Genomic DNA, 12,301 nt, shown 5'->3' on the forward strand with positions numbered 1-12,301 from the left:
CTAACTTTTACCGCAGGTTTATCCCCGAATTCTCTTGAATAGTCCAGCCCATCACCGCCTTGTTAAAGAAAAACAAACGTTTTGAATGGTCTACCGAGGCGGAACAAGCTTTCCAGAATTTGAAGACTAGATTTATCTCTGCACCGATCTTAAAACATCCTCGCCCAGAACTCCCCTACATCGTTGAAACTGATGCTTCGAGCCTTGCCATGGGGGCAGTTCTATCACAAAAGGACCCAGTAACCAATCAGTTGCATCCCGTGGCATTTTGGTCCCGCAAATTCTCGCCTCCTGAAATCAATTACACTATTACTGATAAGGAACTTCTAGCTATCAAGTCCGCCTTTAAGGCTTGGCGGCATTCTCTTCTGGGGGCCCGACACACTGTTACTGTGATTACAGATCACTGAAACCTGCAATATTTGAAAACCGCAAAAGCTCAATCCTCTAGGCAACTCCGTTGGGCACTATTCTTTGCCGAGTTTGACTTCATAATTACCTATCGACCTGGTACAAAAAACAGTAAAGCTGATACCCTTTCTCGGATGGGAGTGGAAGAACATTTGATCAATCCTAAACCTGTACCTATCATTCCCGAACAAAGAATTCTAGGTGTAATCGCCACACAATCCATAGAGGAAGTTAAGGATAAAGCCAGGCTACTGGTAACTCCAGCAGACATACAGAATTGGCGTCTGCAGGGAAAGGACTTTACGGTGAAGGACAACCTATTATATTTCCAAGAACGGTTATACCCGCCCAGCACAGATTTACAGAAAAAGGTAATCTCTTGTTATCACGATTCTTTAATGGAAGGACATCCCGGTATGACCAAGACCTCGGAAAAGATCAAGCGCTACTTCTGGTGGCCGTCTTGGAAAAAAGATATCAGAGACTTTATAATGTCCTGTGGAGTATGCGCCCAAAACAAGAGTCAAAAGGAAAAACCAGCCGGCCTCTTACGCCCTATTGACATCCCGCCTCGCCCTTGGCATACGCTTTCTATGGACTTCATCACCGATCTACCTCCATGCTCCGGATACAATACGATCCTAGCAATCGTGGACCTATTCTCCAAGATGGCGCATTTCATTCCACTCAAAGGCTTACCAACAGCAGCAACTCTGGCCCGAGAATTTCTCGAAAACATCGTCTGACTGCACGGTTTTCCTTCAGTTCTAATTTCGGATCGAGGTAGTCAATTTATTTCTCATTTTTGGCGAAGTTGCTGTCGGTCGGCTCAAATTGATGTGAGACTTTCGACCAGCCACCACCCTCAAACCGACGGACAAACCGAGAGGACCAATCAAACTCTGGAACAGTATTTGCGCTGCATGCTACAACAAACTGAAAAAACTTGGAAAGATATCCTTTGGATAGCCGAATATGCCTACAATAACTCTGTCCACTCGGGAACTGGGAAGACCCCGTTTTTTCTTTTATACGGTAGTCACCCTCGAACCTCGGAGTTGGATCCACTCCAAGATCTTGGAACACCAGCAGTAGACCACCTGCATTCTACAATCACCCAAACCTTTAAGGAAGCCGTTTCTCACCTTCAAAGGGCTAAAGAACAATACAAGAAAGGAGCAGACCAACATCGGAAGGAAGCCCCCCAATATCAAGTAGGAGATCAAGTCTGGTTATCCACCAAATATCTACCTCTAAAAGGACCACGCACATTCAACCCAAGATACCTTGGTCCCTATTCCATCACTACCATAGTAAATCCAGTAGCGGTCAAGTTGGACTTGCCCCCTCACATGAAGATACATCCAGTCTTCCACGTCTCTCTATTAAAACCCGTGCAACCTCAAACCCGACTAACTACATCTCCAAAACCTATTCTAGTTGATGGAGAACTCGAGTTTGAAGTCAAAAGCATCCTGGATTCCAAGATCTCCAAATCTAAACTATTTTACCTGATTGACTGGAAAGGCTACGGTCCCCAAGAAAGATCCTGGGAACCTGCAGAATATGTCCACGCGCCTCGTCTAATCAAAAGATTTCATCGAACATTTCCTAACAAGCCCAAACCCCCGGAGAAGCCCGGTTTGGGAGGGTCCTTGAGGGGGGGTGCTGTCATGATCTCTGCTTCCAAAAGATCAGGACTTGCCCGACTCCCTTGGAAGCAGACCCATAACCCCGGTTCTGAGTGCCAGCCAGTCCCAATTGGGACCTTTTGGACCCTGTCCTGGCGCCAGTGGCACCAGGCTCATAAAGATGCCCAGTCCCAGCGCTGGAAGCGCCGGGCTCATAATGCTTGGGTGGACTTACCTGCAGCAGACCATGCTGCTTACTTACCTGCCTGTTGAACCTCTGATCCTCTTCTGTTTGGGACTACTTTTCCTGTTGGGTGGGGCAGGAGCCACTCCCTAGGTTCAGAACACTGGAACTCTTCTGGAAAGCAGGAACTCTTTTCTTACCTAGGCGTGGCTGTGGAAGTAGACACCTAAGCACTACAGGAGGCTATTTAAACCACACCCGATGGATGAATCTTGCTTTGCGTTATTCTGCATTCTCTGCAGCAGAACGCTCATCGTGTCTTCTGATCCTGGGCCTAAGGGAACAAAGGCTTACCATCCTGGAATCCAGTCTTCAGCAGCACGTGTAAAGACAAAGAAAGAACAGGTTAGCGCTACGGTCTTCAGTGGCAGCGCATCTCTTACCTGGTCCATCGGCTGTCACCAACGCCTCGCGCTGCATTCCGGAATCTGAAAGACAAAGGCTTACCTACTCTTCGCATGCTCCGGAGGTCTTCGCACTGCATTCCGCCATCTGAAAGACAAAAGCTTACCAGCTCTTCGCACGCTCCGGAGGCCTTCGGCGCTGCATCCCGCATCTGAAAGACAAAAGAAGGTGCGTTTAAAGACATTGGGCAACTTTATTACTCACGTGCCATTACTCCTTCCCACGCCGAATCCAGTGGGTATTCCAGCACCCTTCAGCTTCTCTAAAGCTCCGAACTTGTACCTGCAAGATAAAAGGGACAGTTAGTGCGCATCGTGAAGCAGGCTACAAGCGCTTACTTACGTGCTTCCAGGCGCTTCTATTCCTCACGCGGGTTCGATCCTCAACTCTCATCAGCCCGCCATCCGCCATCGCCAGAACCCTGCAACACAAGAGATATCATTACAAAAGACTTTTTTAAGACATTTGAAGTGCCCAGAACTTACCGTTCGTGCAGTTAACGACGGACAGCAGTCCTCTGAGGTCAAGAGGCCTGCACCCTTATCCAGTGAAGAAACTGGTTACGGCACCCTGCCCGAGGCAGATGGAGAGCTCGGCGTTCACTTACCTAAGACATCTTACTCTTCGAGTCAGACATACAGTGCACAGAGGTCCAGCCCAAAGAGCCAACCGTGTGTTACACATCACCTTTGAAGATACGGCATTCACCCAGTCAAGACCGGCGCCTCTGCGGGAATCAGGTGAGCGTTACATACCTGTCGCCCAAACATAGTTGCGACCTAACTTACAAATACAGGTCTACAACAAGTGGTGATAATTATCATGGGGGGTTCGTGCTTACCGGGGTCGCCAGCTATTCTGTAAGTACATATCTCCTCCTCGTTGTCAGGTCAGTTTTAATGGCGGCATATTGGTTCTTGATTTTTTCGAGTGTCGTTTGTTTAAGCCAGTTCAAGTTACTTATCAATAGTTGTCTTCATTCGGTGGTGCTTCTACTACCCTTTGTGGGCGCTCAGGGAGCGCCCTCCCCAGTCTCGTTCTGTTTCTGCCAGTGTCTCCAATACAGTCTCCAGTCGCCTTCCAGGTTTGTTTCGGCCCAGTTCCATGCGTCCTTGGGATCTGAAAAGTGCACGGTTGCACCATTGTGGTAGATCTTCAACCGAGCGGGGAACATAAGCCCGTATTTGACATTGAGGGCTTGCAGGCGCTTTTTAAGCGGATCGAAAGACAGTCTCGCCTTCTGTACCTCCCTGGTGAAATCCGGGAAAAAGGCAATTTTGGAACCGTTATACGTTATTGTGCCTTTGGTTCTAGCCATTTGCAAAATGGCATCCCGATCCCTATAGTTCAGGAGTTTTGCGATCACCGTACGCGGAGGGCCCCCGGGGATCTGCCCGCCCGCCGGTATACGGTGAGCACGTTCGATGGGAAAGACTTTTGATAGTGTCTTGGGAGCGAGGAGGTCTGCAAGCCATTGCTCCAAGAACAGTTCCATGTTTGGACCTTCAGATTTCTCCGGTATTCCAAGGATGCAGATATTGTTGCGCCTTGCTCTGCCTTCTCCCTCTTCGACTCTCTCCTCTAGAGCTTTAAGGCGTGTGAGCACTCCCGTCAATTGGTGGCCCACCGTTCTAAGACCGTCCTCTGTTTCCGATATACGGCCCTCGGCCTCACCTGTTTGGGCCGTGAGTTTTTGCAAGTCATGGCGTAGCAGGGACACCTCGGTGCTTATACCGTCCTTTTTCTTTTCCATGGAGGTTCTCGAGCAAGCAATAGCATTCATAACATCTTTAAGAGATAAAGTATCCTCTTCCGTTTCAGTTGTGTCACTCGATTTGGCCTGCTCCTGTACGGGGGCCTGGGCATTGGTGGTGTATTGTTCCATTTTGCTCTGTGTTGTAGTATTTTTCCTCCTGTCCTTCCCCATTTTGAACGACTGAGCGTCGGAGTGCAGTGGCCTTCAGCTGAGTCAGGTAGCGATCCAGCTTTTCCTCTTCGCTAGTAGATTCCACAGCTTAATGTATGTGTCCTCGCCTGGACAGCTAATGTGGTTTTAGCGGGTTCCCTCCTAGTCACAGGCCGTTTCTATCTGCTTGCAGGTTGTGACGCTGGATGTGTGTTCGGGGCCTGTCACACTACCACTGCGGTGGAGGGGGATGTCCCGCTACCGGCGTGTGATCCGGGACTGTTCCGGAGCAATTGTGTATCTGGTGCGAGAGGTTCCAGCCACAGCCCATTTGCCGGTTCGCCCGGTGTGAGCCGACGTCCCCTGGGGGGGAGCCGTTCCTCACAGGGGTGTGCCATCCGGCCGGCTCTCTCACTCTCCGTCGCTCCGGGGATTAGATGTGTTCGGGCAGCTCGGCCTCGTCTCAGCGGTGGTCAGGGGATCGCCCGTTTCGGAGTCCGCGGTCGGGGCCCACGGATCCTCTCCAGGAGCCGGAGTCAGCGCAGGTTCCTCCATCTCACAGCACAGTGCAGCGATGGGCGCCTCCTCCGTGGTTGTCCCAGCCAGTGGAACCGACGCCACGTTGCGTATTTTCTAGTCAGCGTGCGGCTTCGGCGGCCATCTTGTTCATGGTGCGCAGTGAGTCACTCGTACTTTCTCCACTCGCATCTCCAGAGCCCTTCACCGATTCTAGTTGAAATTGCAGTGAAAAGTTCTACAAAGGTTCCGCCATCGGATGGTGTCTTTTGGGGGAGATTGTGAGCAAATGGCATCAGGATAATTGCAGGATTTTGCTGGCGGCCCGGGAGCGACGGGGAATCACGTCCTCATCCCGCGGTCGCTGGCCACGCCCCCCAAATTCCTCTCTTCTTAAATGAAGCACCTGTCATGCCCACTTCAGGAGTCTTCCTCTCGGTAGTCGCCACATATACTTGTAAGTTCTGGAAAACGTCATCATCCTGTCACCATGTAATCTGGCTGGGGTGCAGAATGTTGTTGCAGATGCCCAGAGAAGGCATTAGCCAGTGTCCCATGATTGAGAACTGCCAGGAAGTCACAGCTGAAATCTTTGCCTCTTGGGAGGACCCTTCAGGTGGACTGTTTTGCCTCCCAATTCAACCAGAAGTGTGGTTTGTTCTGTTCCATTGAATGTTCCTCTTGGGGACTCTGACACTCAATCATAGAGTAGAACTTCTATCTTCTCGAAGTGATCACTGCCCCTTAGCCCCCAGGATTCCTGTCATCCCGTTAAAAATAGGAATGACAGGATGTCCAATGTTAGCTGGGGACAGGCGTCGTCCCGCTACGAAACATCCATCTGTGGAGTCCCTCTGGGTGCGGGCCTGTCTCCAGCACTTTTAAAATTGTATCTACGCCCTTTAGGTAGAATTCTGGATAAGATGAGGACAATCTTCACTAATTATGCAGATTTGCAGCTGCTGTTGGTGCCGAGTGCCGATTATACAAAGTACTCCAGGAAAATCCAAGATATTTACAGGTTGGTAAAAGACTGGATGACAGCCAATTGCCTCAGTGGTAAAACTGAGTTGCTAAAATTTGTATCTCCTCAATCTAAACTGAAACTGGATCCATGTTTCGCAAATTTTTAATTGATGGTCACCGTATCCAAGTACAAGAGAAAGTTAAAACTTTGGGTGTAGTATTGGACTATTCGCTGGGGTCTAATGCCCAGGTGGATAACGTTGTCACAAAGTCTCAGTATCACCTCAGATTGCTGAGGCTTGTGAAACCATATGTCACAAGTAAAAACTGTGAAATTTTAGTGCCGGCCATTGTAATGCCCAGGTTAGATTACTGCAATGCACTCCTGAGTGGAGCTAATAAAAGCAGCATTCATAAACTGCAAATATTACACAATGATGCCGTGCAAATTATTAAGAATATTGCTAAGATGGAGCATATCACCCCTGCTAGTAAGGAACTTCATTGGCTGCTCGTGGCCTCCAGGATCCTCCTTCAAAACCCTTACACTGGTACACAAATGTTTGTATGGATTTGCTCCTGTATACCTCAAGGAAAGCCTACACTTCAACAACTGGGAAGATCACTTAGATCTACTGACAACTATTGTCTGACATGTCCAGGTTTTAAGAGGATATGCGGGGAAGGACAATCCTTTTCAGTCGAAGCTACACATGACTGGAGTGAATTGCTGGTTAATTACGCAGAGAGAAAAATGCCTTTCAACTTTTCGCAAACGACTTAAACATTCCTATTTAACTAACTGATACTGGCCCATGGAATGTAAGACTGACTGATTTGTCTCTTATTGTTGTTGGTCTTCTATGTGCGCCCTGATGCCCTTGGGGTGCGGCGCGTAACAAATAAACATATAAATAAAATAATTCCCGCTGGTGCTCAGGAGACTGCATCATTTTCAGGTCTACTGAGAGGCTGAGGTATGAGTAGAACTTATGTGACAAGGTCCTTAATGAGCTCCTTACAGTCTGGAGGCTGGCTACCAAGTCAGTTGTGTTGCAGGTGGCCTAGGTTTTCTGGCTAGGTCTGTGGGAGAAGTCTGTATCCCTAAAGGTGTTCAACCTCTTTTGGTCTTGCTATTGTCTGCTTTCTTAGGACCTTTTTGTAGTCCCAAGAGGGCCTTTAGCTTGGCACTGTTGAGGGTTACCTTGCTGCTTTTTCGGTCTTTTACAGGGTCTGCTGAAACAATCCTCCTTCAAATGGATAGTGTCCTCCCACGTGTTCCTTATTTTTGATTATCATCTTCCATCTTGAGCTGCTTTGGCAAAAAACATTCTCGACAGAGGGCGCTGTGCGGTATCGTCGATGACTCTATGTACCTCGAAGGCCTCCGTACGATGGTGAGCGTCATCTGCAGTATATGTAGCGCGCACAGCGCCAGTTGGCTTCAGTTCTTGTTTTTATGTTTAGCAGAATTACTAGTGCATCCTTAGATGAATCTGAGAGAGCGTAGAGTGTAAAACACGTGCATTCTGCAGCGGGATAGGTTGGGAGGGGTGAGAGGAATACGTGGGAGGATCATCCAATTGAAAGAACGTTACTGGGGTAAGTAACTTGTTCTTCGAATGGATAGTGTCCTCCCACGTATTGCTCATCTTTAATAGCCTCTCAAAGCAGTAATAGTCTTGGAGGTGGGAAAAGAATTTAAATCGGTCTATAGTAGACATCCCGCCTCGCCCTTGGCATACGCTTTCTATGGACTTCATCACCGATCTACCTCCATGCTCCGGATACAATACGATCCTAGCAATCGTGGACCTATTCTCCAAGATGGCGCATTTCATTCCACTCAAAGGCTTACCAACAGCAGCAACTCTGGCCCGAGAATTTCTCGAAAACATCGTCTGACTGCACGGTTTTCCTTCAGTTCTAATTTCGGATCGAGGTAGTCAATTTATTTCTCATTTTTGGCGAAGTTGCTGTCGGTCGGCTCAAATTGATGTGAGACTTTCGACCAGCCACCACCCTCAAACCGACGGACAAACCGAGAGGACCAATCAAACTCTGGAACAGTATTTGCGCTGCATGCTACAACAAACTGAAAAAACTTGGAAAGATATCCTTTGGATAGCCGAATATGCCTACAATAACTCTGTCCACTCGGGAACTGGGAAGACCCCGTTTTTTCTTTTATACGGTAGTCACCCTCGAACCTCGGAGTTGGATCCACTCCAAGATCTTGGAACACCAGCAGTAGACCACCTGCATTCTACAATCACCCAAACCTTTAAGGAAGCAGTTTCTCACCTTCAAAGGGCTAAAGAACAATACAAGAAAGGAGCAGACCAACATCGGAAGGAAGCCCCCCAATATCAAGTAGGAGATCAAGTCTGGTTATCCACCAAATATCTACCTCTAAAAGGACCACGCACATTCAACCCAAGATACCTTGGTCCCTATTCCATCACTACCATAGTAAATCCAGTAGCGGTCAAGTTGGACTTGCCCCCTCACATGAAGATACATCCAGTCTTCCACGTCTCTCTATTAAAACCCGTGCAACCTCAAACCCGACTAACTACATCTCCAAAACCTATTCTAGTTGATGGAGAACTCGAGTTTGAAGTCAAAAGCATCCTGGATTCCAAGATCTCCAAATCTAAACTATTTTACCTGATTGACTGGAAAGGCTACGGTCCCCAAGAAAGATCCTGGGAACCTGCAGAATATGTCCACGCGCCTCGTCTAATCAAAAGATTTCATCGAACATTTCCTAACAAGCCCAAACCCCCGGAGAAGCCCGGTTTGGGAGGGTCCTTGAGGGGGGGTGCTGTCATGATCTCTGCTTCCAAAAGATCAGGACTTGCCCGACTCCCTTGGAAGCAGACCCATAACCCCGGTTCTGAGTGCCAGCCAGTCCCAATTGGGACCTTTTGGACCCTGTCCTGGCGCCAGTGGCACCAGGCTCATAAAGATGCCCAGTCCCAGCGCTGGAAGCGCCGGGCTCATAATGCTTGGGTGGACTTACCTGCAGCAGACCATGCTGCTTACTTACCTGCCAGTTGAACCCCTGATCCTCTTCTGTTTGGGACTACTTTTCCTGTTGGGTGGGGCAGGAGCCACTCCCTAGGTTCAGAACACTGGAACTCTTCTGGAAAGCAGGAACTCTTTTCTTACCTAGGCGTGGCTGTGGAAGTAGACACCTAAGCACTACAGGAGGCTATTTAAACCACACCCGATGGATGAATCTTGCTTTGCGTTATTCTGCATTCTCTGCAGCAGAACGCTCATCGTGTCTTCTGATCCTGGGCCTAAGGGAACAAAGGCTTACCATCCTGGAATCCAGTCTTCAGCAGCACGTGTAAAGACAAAGAAAGAACAGGTTAGCGCTACGGTCTTCAGTGGCAGCGCATCTCTTACCTGGTCCATCGGCTGTCACCAACGCCTCGCGCTGCATTCCGGAATCTGAAAGACAAAGGCTTACCTACTCTTCGCATGCTCCGGAGGTCTTCGCACTGCATTCCGCCATCTGAAAGACAAAAGCTTACCAGCTCTTCGCACGCTCCGGAGGCCTTCGGCGCTGCATCCCGCATCTGAAAGACAAAAGAAGGTGCGTTTAAAGACATTGGGCAACTTTATTACTCACGTGCCATTACTCCTTCCCACGCCGAATCCAGTGGGTATTCCAGCACCCTTCAGCTTCTCTAAAGCTCCGAACTTGTACCTGCAAGATAAAAGGGACAGTTAGTGCGCATCGTGAAGCAGGCTACAAGCGCTTACTTACGTGCTTCCAGGCGCTTCTATTCCTCAGGCGGGTTCGATCCTCAACTCTCATCAGCCCGCCATCCGCCATCGCCAGAACCCTGCAACACAAGAGATATCATTACAAAAGACTTTTTTAAGACATTTGAAGTGCCCAGAACTTACCGTTCGTGCAGTTAACGACGGACAGCAGTCCTCTGAGGTCAAGAGGCCTGCACCCTTATCCAGTGAAGAAACTGGTTACGGCACCCTGCCCCGAGGCAGATGGAGAGCTCGGCGTTCACTTACCTAAGACATCTTACTCTTCGAGTCAGACATACAGTGCACAGAGGTCCAGCCCAAAGAGCCAACCGTGTGTTACACATCACCTTTGAAGATACGGCATTCACCCAGTCAAGACCGGCGCCTCTGCGGGAATCAGGTGAGCGTTACATACCTGTCGCCCAAACATAGTTGCGACCTAACTTACAAATACAGGTCTACAACAAGTGGTGATAATTATCATGGGGGGTTCGTGCTTACCGGGGTCGCCAGCTATTCTGTAAGTACATATCTCCTCCTCGTTGTCAGGTCAGTTTTAATGGCGGCATATTGGTTCTTGATTTTTTCGAGTGTCGTTTGTTTAAGCCAGTTCAAGTTACTTATCAATAGTTGTCTTCATTCGGTGGTGCTTCTACTACCCTTTGTGGGCGCTCAGGGAGCGCCCTCCCCAGTCTCGTTCTGTTTCTGCCAGTGTCTCCAATACAGTCTCCAGTCGCCTTCCAGGTTTGTTTCGGCCCAGTTCCATGCGTCCTTGGGATCTGAAAAGTGCACGGTTGCACCATTGTGGTAGATCTTCAACCGAGCGGGGAACATAAGCCCGTATTTGACATTGAGGGCTTGCAGGCGCTTTTTAAGCGGATCGAAAGACAGTCTCGCCTTCTGTACCTCCCTGGTGAAATCCGGGAAAAAGGCAATTTTGGAACCGTTATACGTTATTGTGCCTTTGGTTCTAGCCATTTGCAAAATGGCATCCCGATCCCTATAGTTCAGGAGTTTTGCGATCACCGTACGCGGAGGGCCCCCGGGGATCTGCCCGCCCGCCGGTATACGGTGAGCACGTTCGATGGGAAAGACTTTTGATAGTGTCTTGGGAGCGAGGAGGTCTGCAAGCCATTGCTCCAAGAACAGTTCCATGTTTGGACCTTCAGATTTCTCCGGTATTCCAAGGATGCAGATATTGTTGCGCCTTGCTCTGCCTTCTCCCTCTTCGACTCTCTCCTCTAGAGCTTTAAGGCGTGTGAGCACTCCCGTCAATTGGTGGCCCACCGTTCTAAGACCGTCCTCTGTTTCCGATATACGGCCCTCGGCCTCACCTGTTTGGGCCGTGAGTTTTTGCAAGTCATGGCGTAGCAGGGACACCTCGGTGCTTATACCGTCCTTTTTCTTTTCCATGGAGGTTCTCGAGCAAGCAATAGCATTCATAACATCTTTAAGAGATAAAGTATCCTCTTCCGTTTCAGTTGTGTCACTCGATTTGGCCTGCTCCTGTACGGGGGCCTGGGCATTGGTGGTGTATTGTTCCATTTTGCTCTGTGTTGTAGTATTTTTCCTCCTGTCCTTCCCCATTTTGAACGACTGAGCGTCGGAGTGCAGTGGCCTTCAGCTGAGTCAGGTAGCGATCCAGCTTTTCCTCTTCGCTAGTAGATTCCACAGCTTAATGTATGTGTCCTCGCCTGGACAGCTAATGTGGTTTTAGCGGGTTCCCTCCTAGTCACAGGCCGTTTCTATCTGCTTGCAGGTTGTGACGCTGGATGTGTGTTCGGGGCCTGTCACACTACCACTGCGGTGGAGGGGGATGTCCCGCTACCGGCGTGTGATCCGGGACTGTTCCGGAGCAATTGTGTATCTGGTGCGAGAGGTTCCAGCCACAGCCCATTTGCCGGTTCGCCCGGTGTGAGCCGACGTCCCCTGGGGGGGAGCCGTTCCTCACAGGGGTGTGCCATCCGGCCGGCTCTCTCACTCTCCGTCGCTCCGGGGATTAGATGTGTTCGGGCAGCTCGGCCTCGTCTCAGCGGTGGTCAGGGGATCGCCCGTTTCGGAGTCCGCGGTCGGGGCCCACGGATCCTCTCCAGGAGCCGGAGTCAGCGCAGGTTCCTCCATCTCACAGCACAGTGCAGCGATGGGCGCCTCCTCCGTGGTTGTCCCAGCCAGTGGAACCGACGCCACGTTGCGTATTTTCTAGTCCGCGCGCGGCTTCGGCGGCCATCTTGTTCATGGTGCGCAGTGAGTCACTCGTACTTTCTCCACTCGCATCTCCAGAGCCCTTCACCGATTCTAGTTGAAATTGCAGTGAAAAGTTCTACAAAGGTTCCGCCATCGGATGGTGTCTTTTGGGGGAGATTGTGAGCAAATGGCATCAGGATAATTGCAGGATTTTGCTGGCGGCCCGGGAGCGACGGGGAATCACGTCCTCATCCCGCG

General features: G+C 49.8%; 1 protein-coding gene across 2 annotated transcripts in view; it reads left to right on the plus strand.

Annotated features, from left to right (window-relative positions):
• Positions 1-12,301, plus strand: part of LMLN (leishmanolysin like peptidase) — a 951,783-nt gene that overhangs the window by 185,395 nt on the left and 754,087 nt on the right. The gene's annotated exons all lie outside the window — the stretch shown is intronic.

The sequence above is a fragment of the Ambystoma mexicanum genome, chromosome 9 (assembly GCF_040938575.1).
Source record: "Ambystoma mexicanum isolate Mex_15411 chromosome 9, UKY_AmexF1_1, whole genome shotgun sequence".
NCBI classification, from domain to species: domain Eukaryota; kingdom Metazoa; phylum Chordata; class Amphibia; order Caudata; family Ambystomatidae; genus Ambystoma; species Ambystoma mexicanum.